Source organism: Ictalurus punctatus, unplaced genomic scaffold, assembly GCF_001660625.3.
Source record: "Ictalurus punctatus breed USDA103 unplaced genomic scaffold, Coco_2.0 Super-Scaffold_100, whole genome shotgun sequence".
NCBI classification, from domain to species: domain Eukaryota; kingdom Metazoa; phylum Chordata; class Actinopteri; order Siluriformes; family Ictaluridae; genus Ictalurus; species Ictalurus punctatus.
Window position 1 is genome coordinate 280,946 of NW_026521086.1, and position 21,055 is coordinate 302,000.

Genomic DNA, 21,055 nt, shown 5'->3' on the forward strand with positions numbered 1-21,055 from the left:
CAACAAGAAGACAAGAGTAATGATGCGCTTGACTCGAGGTTGCAACTATGTAATTCCCCACCTCCAAGCGGGAAAACGCAAAAGAGAAGCGAAAGTGATGCGAGTGTAAACCAAGAGTGAAGCAAATGCGAAGTTAGACTGAAAGTAGTGTGAAATTTAAAAAATTAGTAATACTCCTTAAAGGTCTAAATGAAATCAAATACAATTCATAAATCATAGTGCAAAGAATATAGTGCAATATGAACATAAAGTGCAAGCCTAGATTATGTGTAGGCACATGAAAAAAATGTATTTAATCCAGATTTAAAGATATTTTCATCTGTGGCACATTTAACATCGACTGGGAGCTGATTCCAGTTTATATCAGCACAAAATCTAAACACTGATCCATGTGTGGCTCTATATTGGAAATAGTGTGGTGGGATGCAGACCTAGTCTTAGATCATATAATACAGCTCTCCTTGTAACATTCCTTGATGAGCTGACATCAAGGATCTGAAAATGGTGCCAAGGTTACTGCAAAAAAAAAGTCATTAAAATCTTTTACACCCCTGCTGTAATGTGTGGGAGTGTTGAGTAACTGCAGTGACGCTTGGGGGCAGTAATGAGCGTTAAGGTTGCTTTTCATCCCCAGACGGAACTCGCAAACAAACGCAGCTACGCTCTAATTGGTGGAGCTCCTGGACGAGCTGCTATTTAATTGGTGTAGCGCTTTAGCTAGAGTTTTAGTTTCTTCCGTGTTTGTCTCAGAGCTGTAATGGTCGAGGCTTTCCGGTGATGGGCGTGTTTGTGTTTATTCATTCAGCACGAGTGCTTACTGAAGATATGTCTAACAACTTATTCCTTGCATCCCTGCATGCTTGTCAATAATTAGTAAAACATTTCTGACATTTGGTTTTTGTCCGTGTGTGATTAAGAGAGACATAAGGAGAATTTCCAAATTAAAGAAACAAACGCAGCAAAAATGCCTCACAATCTGTTATAATCTAATGAACAAAATACAATATTAAAAACACAGTTTATTAACTGATTCCAAACAACCAGGAACAAAAGAGTTACAGTTGACTAAACCGTGACATATTTAACTGGTATATCCATAAAGGAGAGAGAAAAAAAGGAAAGTGACAAACGGTAAACATGTCTTATCCGTGTAATCATTACAGATGCAAACAAAGCCCTTAGATTGTAAAACAGTACACATCCATTGAAAACAAATTAGAGGAAGGGTATATAGCCTGTGGCACAAACAGAGCTTAAACCTAATTTTCACCAAGCCTTATTTACAAAACCAACGAGTGATAAACCAATTCTTTTCCCCCCCATCTTTTAACCAAAAGGTGTGCTTAATTCACAATTCCAGGGTTTACATAATCTTTAATTCGTATTGTAAACAGTGAGCATTATGGCTGTTAAGTAAACTGTCAATTCAGGACTGTAGGTGATGACGCAGTTAGCAGAGGTGTTAATTCAAGACTGTAAAAGTAAACTCAGCATTTGATGTGTTCAGTCAGTACTGGGGATTTTGGCTGTAGGCTGCAAGTGAAAAACAGAAAATGTGCTCAGAACAGTTGTACATTACAGCACCCATTAGTTATGGATCACTGAACTTGTTTTAGAAATATCTCAGAATATGACATTTGTCTATTTTGATTAAGAATTTTTGATTAAGAATTTAAAATTAGAAATAAACAATTTTTTTAGAATTTTGAAATGTAAAAACAAAAAAAGGAAATGTTCAACATTTTCAATAATTGATGTTCAAGATTCCGCACCATTTCTAGGTAAATGTGCAGATCCCTGGTTAGTTTAGATTTGGCATTAGCCAAGAAAATCCAGGATCTCCCAGTCAGTGTCCTCCAGAGTCTGATTAGCTTCCTGTGCATGACCCATCTCCTCGGTGATGCTGTGCTGGCACCAGAGCTTCTGAATCTTTCTGTAGCACATTCCTCCATCTGGGAGGGAAAGAGAATGATATAAACAGTGGTTTAAACACAAATTTTACAAAACACGTTGAGTATCTTGTTTGAGTTCTCACCTGAGCCCTTGGACAGTTCTCCATAGTCATCAAGGTACAGGAAAAGAACCTGATTCTCCCTCACCCTGTAAAAGACAGCAGAGGCTCATGTACTGCAAGCTAGGACTTGACAATATATACAAATGCTGTATATTCACAACCATAAATGTTAATTCAGCAGGAATGTCTCAACTCCAGGCCTATTGCTGGATTACTGAGATGTTGAGTGTTGGGAGGAAAGGAAGCTTGAAACTGTGTAGGATGGAGTGTTTCTAGGACATGGTGGAGGCCCACTAGTATAAGAAGTCATGTATTAATAAATGAAAAAAATGAATGTAGTTTTTTAAACATTTTGGAAGATGCTTGTTATGTAACATAATATTTGACCAGTTAATTGATTATTACGTCCTCTTTCAATAATAAACTGTATTCCTTGCTTATAAATAGTTTATTATGGAACTTCAAATTAAAGTGTTATTTGGAGTATTTTTAGCAAGCTGCTGTTATTTTTCTTATTTAGTAGCTTTACAGCTTCCTTCCCAAAATGAGTAACCCATGTGTGAGGGATTATTGCTGACTAATTCACACCAATGCCCAGCCCTGATATAAACAGGCAATGCACCTATAAGACATGGCAATCAACACAGATGTGTCTTCCTTCTAACCTGAGGAAGATGCTAACACCAGCTCAGCAAACAAAGGTGTGTGCAGTACACGCTCCAACGTCCTCACCCTCCAGCTCAGTCTGGCAGCAGCTGCTCTGAGATCACAGCATCGTGCCACACACCAAGCACAGAGTTTGAGCTCAAGACTTAACTCCATCTGACTTAGGACAGCTACAAAAACAATGGAGGTTATAAACACAAAAGCAATAATTAGAGATGTCCACCAGAATTCTATTCTATTAAGCAGATACTGGGTATAAATGAATGCAACTCAGAGTACACACACTCACGTGAAGCTGAAAGCCTAGTTGATCAGTGCACAGTAATCCTCTGGTAAATCAATTAGATTATTGGATTCCCGAGGAAAACTACACAAAAAACAAACAAACAAAAAAAAAACACTGAAACCATACAGTCTTAACCCTCTTACCCCTAAGTTCCCACAGTATTATGTCCCATAACCCTATATTCCCCAGAGAAACAGCACGCCAACCCTGAGTTCCTGGGCCAAAATCAACATTTTAATTTTAACATTTTTAGGCCTTGAAACAACTTATAATAATGTATTTGTGTAATATTACTTTGAAAATGAAGCACTTCAGTGTTTTTACTCCACTTAGAGCACAATTCTTAACTAGAGAAGTTAAGATCCTAAAGTCGCTAAAATCCTTCTACTCATTTAAAAATACTATACAAGCGTCAGCGTGGTCAATGCCTTTGAATAAATGCATTTTAGCGCCAAAAGTAAACTTTCTGGTGATAATCAGACCAGCAGGTAGTGTTTTCACGAATACACAGAAATGGTCAGGTTATGACTCCAGACCCCTGCAGTGTCAGTCGCACTGGTTGATGCTGAAGATGAAGACGGATCAGGGTCTGAATCATGAGTTTGCATCACTATCAGTTTCGGTTTCAACATCACCTGAACTTTCACTGCTGTCACTATCTAGAATCCTCGCTCTTGCCTGTGTAACTGTGTATGTCCCCCCCCCACGGTTTTAGATGTACCTGTGTTCACTGTAGGTGTAACTTTAGCTGGAACACGATTAGCTTTTCACTTTGGCATTTTTAGTTCACTTCTACTATTACACCAATATTCACGCTTGGATCATCTTCATTGTAATGACAGCGTAATGTTGTAATCACGTCGTGATGTCATGACTTCAACCTTCCAGGTAAAAAAATTATAATTAAATAAGTAAGGAATCATAGCAGAGCAATGCCAGTACACCGGCCTCACGCGGATAACATTTACGCTGTAAAGCCGCTATACGGGGTAAGGGGGTTAAAACCACCATTTCAAAGCAAAGTTCAGAAGGCTATAGATAAGAACAAAGAATGAACACCTTATAAGGGTTTCAGGTGACTGGAGACATTGTTGCATGCCTGGATGTGAGCACCACCTGCAGGACAAATGGACACAACACACTCAACCCATTACAAAACAATCAATGATGTGTACACATGATATGGCATCATCAGCATTCACAGAAAACCTGTCATTTCTCGGCTCACTTATAAAGTTTCTCACCCCTGAAGCAGGGGATCCAGAAGCTCCTGGTGATTATAATAGAGCTGGAGCAGGTTAGGAAGCAGACACATATGCACACAGCACTTCCCAGAAGATCAGTTTCACTACATACAATATACTATATACAGTGCATCCGGAAAGTATTCGCAGCGCTTCACTTTTTCCCCATTGTTATGTTACAGCCGTATTCCCACATGGATTAAATTCATTATTTTCCTCAAAATTCTACAAACAATACACCATAATGACAACATGAAAGAAGTTTGTTTGAAATCTTTTAATGAGTATGAAATTTATGAAAAATAAAAAAACAAAAAAAAGCACATGTTTAGAAGTATTCACAGCCTTTGCTCAATACTTTGAAGCACCTTTGCTCGGCATCTCTAATAAGCAGTAAGTTTTGGCAAAACTCAAAACTTGACAACTCAGACACAAAACCATTGCTATTCACAAAACAAAGTCTACTAAATACTGAAACAGTATAAAAAAACAAATAGTAAATAAAAAACACGTGGACTGCAGCATGTATAGAAACATCTCTTTAGGATTAAATTTAAGCACTTTTTAAAAATTGTGTTCAAACCCCAAAAAAAATAAAAATAAATCCCTACACAAATCTAATGCTGTTGGCTGCAGTGAATTACTCTGACAGCCCCATTATTGACTCCCACACAATTGTGCCTGACAGCACACTCAATAAAAACATCCCAAAAGAACATTCATACTGTCAAACACGTTATTACTCATTTGTAAGAACGAGGGTTAATAAACACACACAAATGACAACATAACACAGATCACCATCTATTGTTAAGTTGTACGTTGTAAGTTGTTCATAAGTATTCACAGCCTTTGCTCAATACTTTGAAGCACCTTTGGCACCAATTACAGCCTCAAGTCTTTTCGAGAATGATGCTACAAGCTTGGCACACCTATTTTTGGACAGTTTCTCCCATTCTTCTTTGCAGGACCTCTCAAGCTCCATCAGGTTGGATGGGGAGCGTCGGTGCACAGCCATTTTCAGATTTCTGATAAATCTATTTCCTTAGAAAGCTATTAGCCTTTTTCCTAATATGGATCATGCTTGTGTTAATCCACTTTTAATTAGGGCTCTATTGTTTTTAGGATATTTAAAATAAATGTTTTATGCTTGTTTATTTTTCAATTAACAGTGACCATGAGCAGAGAGCTTACATGTAACTGTTTATGACAGACCTCCTGATTAAAGTTTAAATAAAAAAGATTGGTATCTGGATCAGTATCAGCTGTAAAAATCCTGATCGGAGCATCAGTAATGAACACCATTAAACTAAAGCGCTTTGCATCTGACGGGTAAATGAACTCACCCAATCCCAACTGTTGTGGATAAAAATGACATGAAATAAACAGGAGGGAGACCTAGTATGAGTAATATGTAATTTTATTGAAAATTCACAGGACTGGTTGGATTCACACTTTAAGATCTTTTAAGAGTAACACACTGTGGTTTATTAATCACAGAGAAATATAAGAGCTGAAGTATAAAAGCTTTTTAACCCTATTGGTACTGATATCATAGTCTTTCTGAAATATATGGGTTATCTACTGTGTAAATAGAGTATAAATACTGGAGCTTGAGCTCCGGGTGTCAGATCACTTCTGAGAATTCTCATTGGTGTGGATCTCGTGTGGTGGAAATAAAATCTGGACCCTTGCTTCTTCTCACTCATGGCTGGTGCCTTTTTTTTCTATCTTCAACTGGGTTTACAGATGTGAGTATATGCTTCTATGTTGAATTTTAAGTGTCTTTGGGTAATAGGCTAAATTTGGGCCAGTACATCCTATATGAGATTATTCAGATATCTACACAATACACACAGAACGGTTCGAAAACCGACTCCAGCCCAGAACCATGACAGTGGAAAATGTCTAATAGTGTAGCTTTAAATATATTTAAGAGGAGCAGACTTCAAACACTGATGTTTATTGTATTTGTTTACAAGGTGGAACAGGTTAACGGTTGTTTTTTGGAAAGTCTGTAAAACTAACTGGAAATATTATTTAGTTTATCAGAAGGTAAATTAATGTCATGGCTCACACTATGTTCCTAAAGTCTGTCATAATTGATCAGCTCAAGTTCTCACGCCTACTTGTGTTATATTGTGGCATGAGAAAATTTAATGTGAAAGTGCAATAAAAAATATGTTGTCACTAAAATCAATTAATAATCGTGATAAATAATCGAGATCTCAATATTGATCAAAATAATCGGGATTATCGTTTTGACCATAATGGTGCAGCCCTAATTTCAAACAAACTTCTTTCATGTTGTCTTTATGGGGTATTGTTTGTAGAATTTTGAGGAAAATAATGAATTTAATCCATTTTGGAATAAGGCTGTAACAACAAAATGTGGAAAAAATGAAGCGCTGTCACTACTTTCCGGATGCACTGTACATGTGAAGTTCAAGTGATCAAGGTTTCCATGTTTTGGCAGAACTGTGTTTCAATCATTTAACAGGTTAGATGAGACAACTCAGCTTTGTGGCCAATCTGATAAATCACCTCACAAATTAAATGGTAAATCTCTTCATTTAAATTAACGTCAGTTGTAGAGGTGTACGGTCAGGTCAACTTTCAATCAGATAACAACATGTGGTGGAACCCATGGGTCAAATGTAGCTAAGTGAGTTTGTGATGGGGCGGGAAGGGTGGGGAAAATGAAGCACTTACCGTCAAGCTCAGGCAAAGTGGGAACTCCATTGAGATGGTGGAAGAACAGTGCGGCTCCTCTGAGGAAGGGCAGGATGCCTGCCTTTACGCAACGCCAGAGATGCCAACCCGAGCTAGTCTCACGCAGGCTACTAAGACACACATGCACGTGTTAAGATCATTTCTACAGCACTGTAAATGAAAGCTCTGTGACTGAAGTCAAAACAATAATTTTCCCAGGCTTACAAAGGAGTTTTTGATGAATGGGTGTGAAAGAGCTCATGGGATTGATATTATACTACTACTACGAATAATAATATTTTTGAACCAAAATCATGCTCCTGGTTGGATGCTCGGCATCTCTAATAAGCAGTAAGTTTTGGCAAAACTCAAAACATGACAACTCAGACACAAAACCATTGCTATTCACAAAACAAAGTCTACTAAATACTGAAACAGTATATAAAAAAAAATAGTAAATAAAAAACACGTGGACTGCAGCATGTATAGAAACATTTCTTTAGGATTAAATTTAAGCACTTTTTAAAAATTGTGTTCAAACCCCCAATTTTTTTTTTTTTTTAAATCCCTACACAAATCTAATGCTGTTGGCTGCAGTGAATTACTCTGACAGCCCCATTATTGACTCCCACACAATTGTGCCTGACAGCACACTCAATAAAAACATCCCAAAAGAACAGTCGAACCTTAAAACAGACAACTCGACAATTAGAACGTAAATGGCGTCAAACCAAACTGGTGATATTTCAAACAGCATGGAAGGAGAGCCTACTGAAATATAGGAAATCTCTTGGTGATGCTAGAAAAATCTATTTCTCCACCTTAATAGGAGACAACAAAAACAATTCTAGATTCCTTTTCAACAAAGTAGCAAAATTAACTAGGAATAAAACCACTGCAGAGAGAAACACTCAATCATTACATAGCAGTGAAGATTTCATGAAATTTTTCATTGATAAGGTTGAAAATATTAGACGTGAAATACAGGCCATTAAATTAAAACTGGACAGTACTGTAACAAACCCATTACATGACAATGTAGCAATATCAGATCAATGTTTAGAGTGTTTTGCTCCGCTTAGAGAGACCGAACTAGCTACATTAATCTCTTCAGCAAATTCATCAACTTGCATACTAGATCCCGTACCTACATGTTTGTTTAAACAGATTGGTCCAGGAGTAATTGAACCACTTTTAAATATAATCAATTCTTCCCTAAGCAGTGGCTATGTACCTAAATCACTTAAATTAGCAGTTATTAAACCCTTGATTAAAAAACCTGATCTTGACCCGTCTCAATTGTCCAACTATAGACCAATATCAAATCTCCCCTTCATCTCTGAGATTTTAGAAAAGGTTGTAGCAAAGCAGCTATGCTCGTACTTAGATAGGAAAAACATTCATGAAATGTATCAGTCAGGATTTAGACCTCATCATAGCACAGAGACAGCGTTAGTTAAAGTAGTAAATGACCTTCTACTGACCTCTGATCAGGGTTGTGTCTCGCTGCTTGTGTTACTCGACCTTAGTGCAGCATTTGATACTATAGATCACACTATTCTCCTTGATAGATTAGAAAATGTTGTTGGTATTAAGGGAACAGTCCTCTCCTGGCTCAGGTCTTATCTGACCAATCGTTATCAGTTCGTAGATGTAATTGGTGAATTCTCCATGCGTACTGAGGTTACTTTTGGTGTTCCACAGGGTTCTGTTTTAGGCCCACTGCTCTTTACTTTATATATGCTACCCCTAGGTCAAATTATTCGTAAACATGGAATTAGCTTCCACTGTTATGCTGATGATACGCAGTTGTATGTTTCAGCGAAGCCAGAGGACAGACAGAAGCTTAGTAAAGTTGAGGATTGTGTAAAGGACATTAGACATTGGATGTTAATTAATTTCCTTCTACTTAATTCTGATAAAACAGAAATACTTTTATTAGGCCCACGTGTAGCTAGAAGTATTCTTTCTGATCACATGGTTACTCTGGATGGTCTTTCTGTTTCATCATGTGCAGCAGTTAAAGACCTTGGAGTGATTATTGACTCCAGCCTGTAATTTGATGCTCATGTAGATAATATTACTAGGATAGCCTTCTTTCATCTCAGAAATATTTCTAAAATAAGAAACATATTGTCACTACATGATGCGGAAATACTAGTTCATGCATTCGTCACCTCTAGATTAGATTACTGTAATGCCTTACTGTCTGGATGTTCCAGTAGGAATATAAATAAGCTCCAGTTAGTCCAGAATGCAGCTGCTAGAGTCCTAACTAGAACCAGAAGATACGACCATATCACACCGATATTATCAATACTGCATTGGCTCCCAGTAAAATCTCGCATTAATTATAAAATACTTTTATTAACCTATAAAGCACTAAATGGTCTCACGCCACAATATCTAAGCGACCTTTTGGTTTTATATGATCCGCCACGCCTACTTAGGTCAAAAGATGCAGGCTATTTGACGGTACCTCGAATAGTGAAGGCTACAGCAGGGGGAAGAGCTTTCTCTTATAGAGCCCCACAGTTATGGAACAGTCTTCCTATTAGTGTTCGGGACTCAGACACAGTCTCAGTGTTTAAGTCTAGGCTTAAAACATATTTGTTTACTCAAGCCTACCCTGACTAGATTCTGTTCTACTACTTCACAGTCCTAATAATCTTTTTTCTCCCTCGCTCCTTTCACCGAGCCCCACACGAATTTATGGAGATACTAGAGATCCAGATCCTTTCTGCCTCTGGATGGAGCTCAAATCTTCTTTAATTCCAGACTGCTGGGACTACGGCTGCTCTTAACGCCATACAGACTTCATATAAATCCATAATGAACTTTTTCACACTATCTGATGTTACCCAGATGAGGATGGGTTCCCTTCTGAGTCGGGTTCCTCTCAAGGTTTCTTCCTCTTAAAACATCTTAGGGAGTTTTTCCTTGCCAGAGACTACAGCCAAAGAAACCACAGACACTGACCTGTTAGATAGACAGGTTTAGATTCTGGACAACAATGATACTTTAATCTGATGCTAATATACATTTAATAGTGCCTAAAGTATCATTTAATAAGCTTTTCAGCTCACCACTAAGTGGAACATGTCCACATCCAGAATGCAGGGGGAACTTTCCACCTGGGGAGCAAGAACAAGTGCTGCACGAGCACAGTTAAAGAACTAAAAAACTACAAGTGAGAGAAAAATAAATAATGAAATAAATATACCTGCCAACAGTCACATGAAGTGATTTTGCACAGAGGAGTGAGAGGAGACAGTCCAGCACGCAGAGCCAAACTGAGCCAGGGAACTCAAATAGTCTCCTAAACAAGGGCACGTTTTATGACACTTATTTTTTATTATTTAGGATACAAAATATGGATAAATATCACAGGATATAGAAGGAATTAGAACTGAGGAAGGAGAGCATAATACCTGCAGATATTTGTGATTCAGAATATTTAGTAATGCTACCAAAATGAACCCCGAACATAACTGAGCAATCTTCTAGATATCTTTAGAGTGCGAATGATGCGCAGAAGCTTGAGTAATGATTTTACAGATGCAGTCTATTTTCATTTATATATACACACAGTTATATATATATATATATATATATATATATATATGCTTTTATATTTAGAATTACAAGTGAAAAGCAAATCAAATCATCGGAAGAATTTATTCCAGTGTACAATTAACTACTCCATCCTGCAAGCAAACAGTGCTTAGTGGAGTATTTTAACAGCACTAACAATACCACTGGTACAGAATTTATTACATCATCACACATCCCTCGAAAGAAGAATTCATTCTGGCATGATAAGTGTCGCGTACCGTGGGGAATACAGAAGCAGAAGCGGGCGGCAGGTTCAGGCAGAATAATCCAGAGGGGTGAACACAGTCCGTAGTCAAGAAGCAAGCGAGGGTCAGGCGATCATGCAAACAAAACAAACGGGGTAAGACAGAAATCGTGGTCGGGGACGTAAGCAAAGGCCAAAGTCACTTATCGAATAAACACAGTAGAATACTGTGTTGCTTCTCGGGAAACCGAGTCCTGGCTGGGCTGAGATATGACAATAAGTTGGGTTGTCATACCTGTCTACAGGGTAAACTTCCAAACAAAGGCTTCTCCTCATCTACCAATAATCTCTCTGTACAAAATACAAGCACAGAAAAACAACAAATGCATATCATAATGTTCTTTACCAAAAAGTAAAACATTTTTACTAACTATTAACACAGGTCAGTGAATATTGTAAATCTTATACATGAATTCTTAGTCTGTAAGAAATGGGTGCAGACTGACCTATAGACTGGATGGTGCAAGAACAGCTGCCCCAGCACATGATAGGTACACGGGGGTCCTGCTCATTAGGGTGCACCTTAAGCCCAACTTTATAAGTTGCGGTCCCAAATGTCATCAGCATCTCCCTTATGGAGCTTGAATAAGGCGTGCTATCAAAACACATCACAGGTCAGTGTTAAAGACACGCTCAGATACGCAGTTGTGAAAGGAAACAGTGGGTATGCTTACACTGGTGTGTGGTCCAGCCTGAAACTCTCAGGAGGAGGAGAGTCCTCCACAGTCTCTGACTCACCAGCATCTAAAAGACAAACACCACAATATGACTGCATGTGCACACATACACACACAAATAAGGAGCACACACACTATACATGATGAGACTCACTTGTTGGCTTGGCTCTCTCATGAGCAGAGTACAAGGCTCTGATTGGCTTGTATACGTTGTATTCAGCCAATGAGCCAGACCTGGCTGCTCACTATTGCTGTAACTACAAACATGCATGCATTTTACTATTTAACCAGAGAAAATGTCACCTCAATGGGACAACAGGCAAATTTACTGTAATAAACTGAGTCAGTGTGACTAAATATCATGAAACAGCAGTGGATTAGCCATCTTACATAAGCAGAAACTCTATACTCTGATCTCAACATGGCAAGACATGCAATTCAGCTACAGATATCAAGTCCCATCCATCCATCTTCAACCGCTTACTCCTTTTCAGGGTCATGGGGAAGCTGGAGCCCATCCCAGGGAGCATCGAGCACAAGGCGGGGTACACCCTGGACAGGGTGCCAGTCCATCGCAGGGCACACAATCACACACATATTCACACACCCATTCATTCACTACGGACACTTTAGACACGCCAATCAGCCTACCATGCATGCCTTTGGACTGGGGGAGATACCAGGGTACCGGGTAAACCGGGGTATCTTAAGGAAACCCCCGCAGCACCGGGAGAACATGCAAACTCCACACACACAGAGCCACGGGAATCGAACCCGGACCCTGGCGGTGTGAGGCGAAAGTGCTAAACACTAAGCCACCGTGCGCCCGATATCAATTCCCTTGCTAAAAAATATATAAATAAATAAGAGGAATATTGGAATGGGGTATGCACTGTTACAGTGTCATTCTGTACCCTTCCATGGCATTTCATAGGCAAGTTTGCATTGGTTACAGAGCCACTACAACTAATTCGCCAATGCAATGGTTAAAATATTAAGCGGTCCGGATTCAGAGCAACTCCACTTAGAATAATCAGAAGCACAAGTTTGTATGCGAGTACCTGCAGGTGGTCTCAGTGAGGGGCAGGAGAGGAATGACGGTGTTACTGCGACACTTACAGAATGGACACAAGTACTCCCCATTCTCTACATCGTAACTGGTTTGCTCATGCAGCCACTGCGCATCCTGACTCTGGAGTGTCTCAAAGTATCTGTAAGAGAAAATAACTACAAGATTAAGAGACCATTATTTGACAACCTGTCAAATTTCCATGAGCTTTATATGTACCATGCAATCACAGAAATGACCAAACTGGTCAGATCTATTAAGCAGTGACAAGCAAACTGATCCAGTGAGCTGTTAAGCTTGACCTGGATGTAGGATTGACGTGGGAACACCATATACTGCTTGTAAAGCTCTCCGAGGTAACATTCTTCAGGAGTGTAAACTGTTGGACAGCGCTCCCCTCCATTGAAGAACGGGAACATATGAAAAGTATTTTTGATTGGGAAGTGCACAGCACATAGCAGAATCTGATGTCCTCAACAACCGAGCATTGCTGATTACCAAGCGTAACAAGTTCCATCACCTGATTTCTTTAGCTTTTGATACTCACTGCACTTACTCCTAAGGTCAGATCAGGTTAACGTTCTTTGCTTCCCCATGAGGCACAATAAGTTTACAGACTTTGAAAGTAACACTGGCTTGATCTAAGACAGTGAAAAATAGTCAAGTGCACAAAGCAAGCTTTGTTTCATGCTTTGTGTTGATGATCAGCTCACTGTATTGGGTCAAAAAAAAATAAAAAATCTGCAGATCGCATATTTAAGCCAAACACATCCAATTTGGATCTACATCTTATCGATCACCACACATCCATGAAGACTTTCCTGTACATCACAGATTAGGTTTTTGACTTTTCAGTCACAAAACATTCCGACTGATTGATTAATACTAGCTAATTTATTGTGATTGCTCATATAAAGGTCATATTTTCTAGACAAACTATTTACTGTTAGCTGCTGATCTATTGCCTATATCCACAAACATTTGAAAGCAGCAAAACTTTTTATTTGGGATTAAGTAGAGGGCTGTCTAGAAGTAACATTTTGCCCAACTCCTCACCTCTGCCAGCAGTGAGAGTGCATGATGTGGCCACAGCTGCCGGTATGGGTACCAAAGGACAGGTCAGGGTACATGAAGAGGGGATCACAGCTCTCTGGAACACACATGTATCCTTCAGAAATAAGCACACTGGCTACTCAAACCTATCCAATTACTTGACCTGCACACTGTAAACCATAAGCTTACCTGGATTGTGAGGGGGTCTTTTGCGGTTCTCGGACATGACCGTAGAGCGTTGGACAAAGGCTGCGAGCACCATGGCGGTGCCATCAGGTAGGATCTCCTGCGCTTCGTGACACAGGATACACATCTCCATCTGCCTCCTCTCTCCTCCTCTGGCACGCCAACGACGAGGTCCCACACACACCAGAGCACCGTCACATGAACTGGGGCTGTACCAAGCAGAGACGGATGGGTACAAGTACACTATAACCTTAATTTTATGTTAAGGTCCCTCTGAATTTGTTAAAATAATCAATGTTGAATAAATGGATTCATCTTTTTTTACTCACCAGGAAATTGCTAAAAATGGCCTAGGATCCTCTCTACTCATTTACCCCAACAGAAAATGCTCTAAATGAATATGCAAGATAAAGAGTTTAAGGATGGGAATTTACTTATGTTATGTGAAGACCACCATTATATGCAAGAACTTTTAGGACAAAGAACAGACAACTGCTCAGCAAAGTCAAGGAAGTGTTGATGCATGCATTTACTGACATAAATGTACTGACTGGATATTGAGAATACAATACAAGTTGACTTATTAAGAACACTGCGTCACTACGAGCATGCTTAGGTACCTATGCTCTGCTGATGTAGAGGCTGAGGCGTCCAGATCCTCTGAATCCTGCGTGAGCAGATCTATGTACTTATTGATAAAATGACTCTGGCTCTGTAATGTTTGAGCCATGGTCTTTTTCCAGCACAGTTCAGCTTTCCTTTTTCTCTCTGCTTTGTCTTTGTCCCACACAGTCTGCAACACACACACACACGTAGATTTAATCTCTTCAACACTTTAAAGGGTAATGGTTAATATGTCCATGGAATAGAAAGTTGCTCAAAGTGTGACCTCCTTGTGACAGTGCCCTGTTCCTTCACAGGGAGGTGCAGCAGCTGTGCACTCGCGCATCGTTTTAATGCTAACCACCATCTGTGTAGAAAAAGACTCATAATTTAGGAAAATACTTTTACAAGAAAACGATACAGCAGTGCAGTTAGAACTATATGCACACACAAAGTCTTGCAAAACTAAGCAGATGTTCAATAGAACACACTTGTGTACTAAAAAGTATATACACACACCATACCATTAAATACTGAAGATGCATTACAATTTTACTAACATTTAATTTGCCTGTTTCTCTTCAAAGTACATACTACAATACATCATTAGCCTTGGCCTACACCATGGCCTTCATATGTACATGTTCTGCCTGGTGCAGGTCTCCTGACAGTTTTCACTATATGGAAAATAAAATGCACACATCACAGTGCATGGAAGTTCAGTTTGTGTAGTAAGCAATCCTTACATGTCATTTAAATATTCATGTTGACATACAGCTTTTAAGTAACACGCACAATAATCCACATCAAAAACACCCCTAGGGCCACCTACAGATGATCAGCAGCAAAACCGCTTTGTGACAGTGAAGCATTTGTGCTTCACCGTGGTGAGAGGTGCTGCTTTGCCTACCGGCCACACCACCTTGAGCGGTGTTGCACTGCTTGGATTTCAAACAGGTCTTGATGATGCAGCACTGCTTTAAACTTCATGGTAAAAACGCTCATCTTTTGTATGTTGTGCCTACCTTCAGTGAGCGAATTGCAAAACATGCTAGGCTGCCACCTGGTGGATATATTAGGTGCACGCATAGTAAGGCAAATTGCAAACATAATCAAGATGTAATTTCACTTTAAGGATCCAGCGAATCATGTCTTTATGCACTTCCAAGTGAAGCGCGCGCTGCAAGGCCTCTAACAGAGCCAGGATGCTTGGAGTGTTGCCGGGGGCTTCCCCGGGACCTGTGATACAAGAACCACAGATCTAACTACAGGCTTGAGGCTTTCTATTGTGTGAGATGATGTACAAAACTTACGGGAGATTTTGAGGGTGAAGTTGAAAGTAACTTCATCGTCATCCCCAATGTTCTCTAGCTGTTGCTGCTCCTCCAGCAGAGCCATGCCTATCAAGTGCAGCACCTGTAGCAACACACACATACAGAATTGTGAACACTACTCAGTCATTAAAAAGTGATGCTCATGAACACAGCATAGCAAGTGGAATTTTGTTGAATTTACTACACTATCATGTCATTTTAACAAAACATCCAAACATTTACCCTCTGCAGCATGGACTCAGACCAGTGTCCTCCACTGGGCACCATAGCCCACTGCAGCACAGCTCCCAGCATGCCAAGCAGCACGTCACACTGCAGAATGTTTCCCAAGCTGGCAAACAGTGGGCAGAATGGAGGCAGGGCTACGACACACACAGACACTCACACTTCAGCAATCTGCATTCAACTGACCAATCATTTTCAGATATGACTATAATCACTGAAGAAATAGCTTACCTGGGTCCTCTCCATTCTGTCTCTTAAGCTTTCGCTGAGCTTCCTCTGCCTGTATCCAAAATAAACTACATAAAAATTTAGAAAAACCATTAGTGCTCATGTGACTAAAGAGAATTACTAAATCTGCCAAAAGCAGCACATCACCTTAAGGACATCCTCAGCACTAACAGTCGAATCAAAATGCAAATGGATAAGTGCATATATTGAGCTTCCAAAGAGCATTTCCTCATTAGACCACTAGGCACTCAAACTGGTATTTTGTCATTTATGTGCTTTTCTTTATCAATCACACAATCTGACAGAGGCTCTACACTTAAGAGAAGGAACTAAAGAATGAAGTAACACGTGAGTTGCAGACAGTTTTAGTTACTGCGCAGCAGGAGCTCGGGTACATGCTTTAAGTAGTGAATTATTATTTACAAAAACTGTTTACAGCATTGTAATGCTGTTCTCTCCAGGGAAGGGGTCACAGGGTTAACTGATGTCTGCCCCAGAGACAATAACAGCACCGAGACTCTTCCCGTAATGTCTAACCTGAAATCTTCCTGTAATGCTGCAGACCGAGGGGTCCTGGTCCATGCCACCATGGAGGACATTTTAAGCTCATTGTAAAACACTGATTTTGAGTTTCTTGAAGCATTTTGGTGTTCATTTGGAAGTATGCTTGGCTCTTTATCTTGTTGAAAGCCAAGTCTGAACCTCCTGGCAAAAGCAAGCAAAAGGTTCTGGGCTATCGTGTATTTTTGCTGGTATCAGTACCGACTACTAGATTTTTGGTATCGTGACATCCCTAGATTGGACATTCTATGTTTGAGTTATAACAACTTCCTTTTTCATGGTGAAACTTCTAAATTTGTGAGAGCGCCACGCCCACGGCGAGCAGCAAAAATTCAAAAGCTTCGCATTTTAGCATCGTCAATGCCTGTAGATGAGTCTGACCGAATGTGATGCCGAACTGATGAAAGCTCCAGGAGGAGTACGTTAAAGTACAAGGCCTGGAAATGGCAAAAAACGGAGGAAAAAATTAAGAGAAAAATCAAAATGCTGACTTCCTGTTGAGTTTAGTTTTGCATAGTCCGGACAGTAGCTGCTGGGAGCCAGCCTCAAGCAGGCCTCCAAATGATGATCAGTCATTGGGGAACGGTATTTGGACTTAATGATCTTCATGAGGGAAAAGGCTGACTCACATAAATAAGTAGAGCCAAATAATGCAGTCAAGGAGGTGGCACATTTCCTCATGTTTGGGTACTTTTCCCCTGTGAGTAAGTTCCAGAACTGTCCATGAGCCCTGGACTTCAGCTGAATGTCAGTCTGTAGTTTCAAAAAATCTCATCCTCCACTTCAGACGAGTTCAGGTGAAACAGCGCTGCAATTTTCGATGCGAGTGAATCAACCTCAACATTGTTCCTAAACGGGTAGCACATGAATGTGGCGAATGGCTCCAGTAAAGCAAAGTCTTGAAGCGTCTGTCAAACTCTGACCAACAGCTGTCAATCTGCTCCGTGTAGCGTGCAATGTTAAACTGCGCACAAGCGTTCCGCTGCATCTCCAGCTCTGATGCGAGGTTTTGGAAGTTCCCAAAAACATGGCGCTGCAGCTTTGAAGACAGAAGTTGCATTTTCCGTTTAAAAGCATTAAATGCCTATAATTTTTGTCTTTTCCTTGCAGCTCCAAATTAAGTTGGTCAGATCGGTTAAAAATGCTCGGTTAAAAAAAGTCCAGCAGCCACTGATCATCATTGACTTGGGTGTATTCTGCATGTTTAACAGCAAAAAGAAACTCGCTTATCTCCGGACAGAGCTCTCGAAATGCAGGAATTTACCCCTACTAAGCCGTCTCACATCAGTGTGTAGCAGGAGCTGATTGGTCGCAGTGTGCCTTCTCCAGATGCGCAGCCGTCTTTGAAGTGATCTAGCACGTATAGAACAGGCGATCTTTGTTTCCACATCCATGATCTCTTTCATGTTTAGCATTCTTGCGCATAAGGCTTGTTGGTGTATTATGCAGTGGTAGTTAAGGAAGTCAGGGAAAGCATCGTCTTCCCTGCACTTGGCAATGAATCCATTTGCGCTGCTCAACCATTGACTGATATCAATTTGCACACTGGAGCTGGGTTTTGTCAATGAATTCTTTAAAAGACTGAAAAATGTCCTCTCCCCGCAATTTCGCTCGCTAGCCTTTAGCACTGGCGCGCTTGATCGCACACGCGTGGTGAGAGAAAAGACGAGATCTCTGACTGGCTTCCCTGTACGTCAACTAACCTCTTTTTTTTTTTTTTTAATGGCGATCTACCCGCACTTCCTTTGCGATCGACCGGTCGATCGCGATCGACATATTGGGCACCCCTGCTGTATATATTTTGACCTGAAGAAAAAAGCCTCTTTATACACATATGCTGTTAAACTACACCTGCTCTACTCGTGTGTGTGTGTGTATTACCTGCACTATGAATTTGTGTGTGTGCGCGCGCTGGTGTAGTCAGAGGAAGTTTCGCTGATGTGCATGTTGAATTGTGACACTCGATTCTTCAGATCCTCAAACAACTCGGCCACCTCTAACACACACACACCAGAAATGATAGTTAGGGATCTGTGTCGAGAAGTGTGTGTATAGATGTGTGCGAGTGAGTGAGTGTCATAACCTCTTGTATCCGTTTGATCTGAATGCAGTTCTCTTTGCCCCACTCCAGCTCATCCTAAAACACACACACACATCAGTACCACTTTATTTATTTCTATAATCCAACACGTTATAATTCAACATAACTGTCACGATCTCCTGCCTCCCATATGCCGTGTACCAGTTTAATCTATTTCCTTATTTGGTCAGTGCTTCCTGTTCTTATTACGATGTCCTCTCTCTGACTGGTTCCTATTTCTTAAATTGTGCACTCTATCTGTACACTACACACTTGGCCATCTAACACCTGGATATTTGAAGAGCATAGAAACACACACACGCAACCTGCGTGAAGTTGGACCCCCCACCAACACAAAACATCGGCAGAATAGTTTGTGCTGGTTTGTGCCGTAAATATTTTCGTTTGTGCTGCGTCAGTTCTGGAGATATTAAAAAAATATTTATAGGTCATTCTGGGTTCACTCAAACCCCCCACATGCTCCAAATTCACCCCAAATGGTCTCAATAATAATAATAATTCAAAAGAAGAAGACTATAACGCCTAAACCTAAAAAAAATTTATGTGTTTGACCGGTAGTGTATGTTTCCAATGCAAGTGCTATAGTACAGGTGTGCTGGGTTATATCTTACATAGGTCTATTAGGTTATACACGTGTCTATATGTAGTGGTTGTCAGTAAGTATACAAGAATAAGTATATAGTTATGTATCTCTTTATTTTCCTTTATTTACGTAGTATTGTTTTGGTAATCCCCCCCCCAATTTTATTTGATTTTTTCTGCCAAACGACTGCCACACTACAGTCCAGTAGGTGGCGGTAATGCATCTTTAGCCTTAAAACAAAAGAAAACTATAGCGCCTTAACCCACACTGCGCATGCGCGAAGCCGGATGACTCAGCCATTAAACTAGTAAAAGAGCTCTAATTAGCCAGTGAAGCTACATGTCGTTCAGCCACGTCCACTTATAAAAGTAAATCGTGTAATATTCTCAGACTGGGCAGTTATTGACAGTGAATTCATCGTTTTAAATAGAATCAAAAATAACATCGACCTATTTGCTAATCTCATTTCGATTAGCTTGCTCATTAATTACACTGCGCATGCGTGGACTGGACTGCCTCCTCAAAAGCTAGCACCGCTAGTATATTTGTATAATATTAACATTAATATTGAACCAGAGGAGTGAATAAAAAAAGTTATAAAATGTTATTTCTCACTTCTTCTCTGTGCGGGTGTGAGTTATCTTTGGTCGGTTCCTCGGTGATTCGGTCATTAGTGAACCGAGCTCTGAGAGTGAATCAGTGCGCCGTCTCCGCCTGCTTCATACTGATACACCTGAAACACAGGTGTTAACACCGTTAACTACACACATACACACAATACAGCAAAAACAGAACGGGTTCGGTTACACAGAACCGAATAAACTCACTTTAGTCTGGGTCCAAACGGGCCAGAACTAACACTAACAACGCTTTCTGCTCCTCACTTCGACTTCTCGCGCTCGCGGTGACGTCACCAACGTAACGGACGTTGACGTAAATTTGAATATTTGAGGAGAAAATATAATAAAATAAACCCAAATATTATTTCATAAAAAGCTTCATTATTCTCTTCTTCTTAAACACGATAGAGGATAAGATATACAAATACATAAAAAAAAAACAGCTTTATCATTATTTTAAATCAAATCCACTTTAAAAGTGCTCCTTTCTAATTACATATTAATTAAAAATATACTTCGTCTTACTCTTGTTCAATTTATTTGTTTAAATTAATATTTAATTCATCGATGATTGTAGACGTGTTGAGGTTTCACGTTCTTTGTGCTTTATTATCATAAATATACACTTTGTTTAAACTTTTGAGTTTGGGACACAAAATGTAAACATTCCTCATGAATCCAGAACATTCATTTGTTTATTATTTAGAAAGTAATAATTAAACAGCTGAATAAAATGATCAGATTAATCACTTGCAACATTTAGGAGATGAATTTCTTGCATTAAGTGAGGTTTTTAATTATACACAGATATAAATACCTTTTATTTATTTGTAGTTTTCATATTTGACTCAGTACATTACACTACATTTATTTAATCAACTATTTATCAAGTTTTTTTAAAAACATATTTAACTGAATGATTCTGTCCAAGATCAATAAAAATCTTCAAATAATCTATCAACACCATCAATACATCTAATCAGTAAATAAAAATCTACATTTATCCAGCTGATCTATTGACTGGTTTATTGAAA

At 39.6% G+C, this 21,055-nt stretch overlaps 1 pseudogene; it reads right to left on the reverse strand.

Moving 5' to 3' along the window:
* Positions 1–1,006: 1,006 nt before the first annotated feature.
* Positions 1,007–20,311, reverse strand: LOC108262613 (E3 ubiquitin-protein ligase UBR2-like; annotated as a pseudogene).
* Positions 20,312–21,055: the final 744 nt, after the last annotated feature.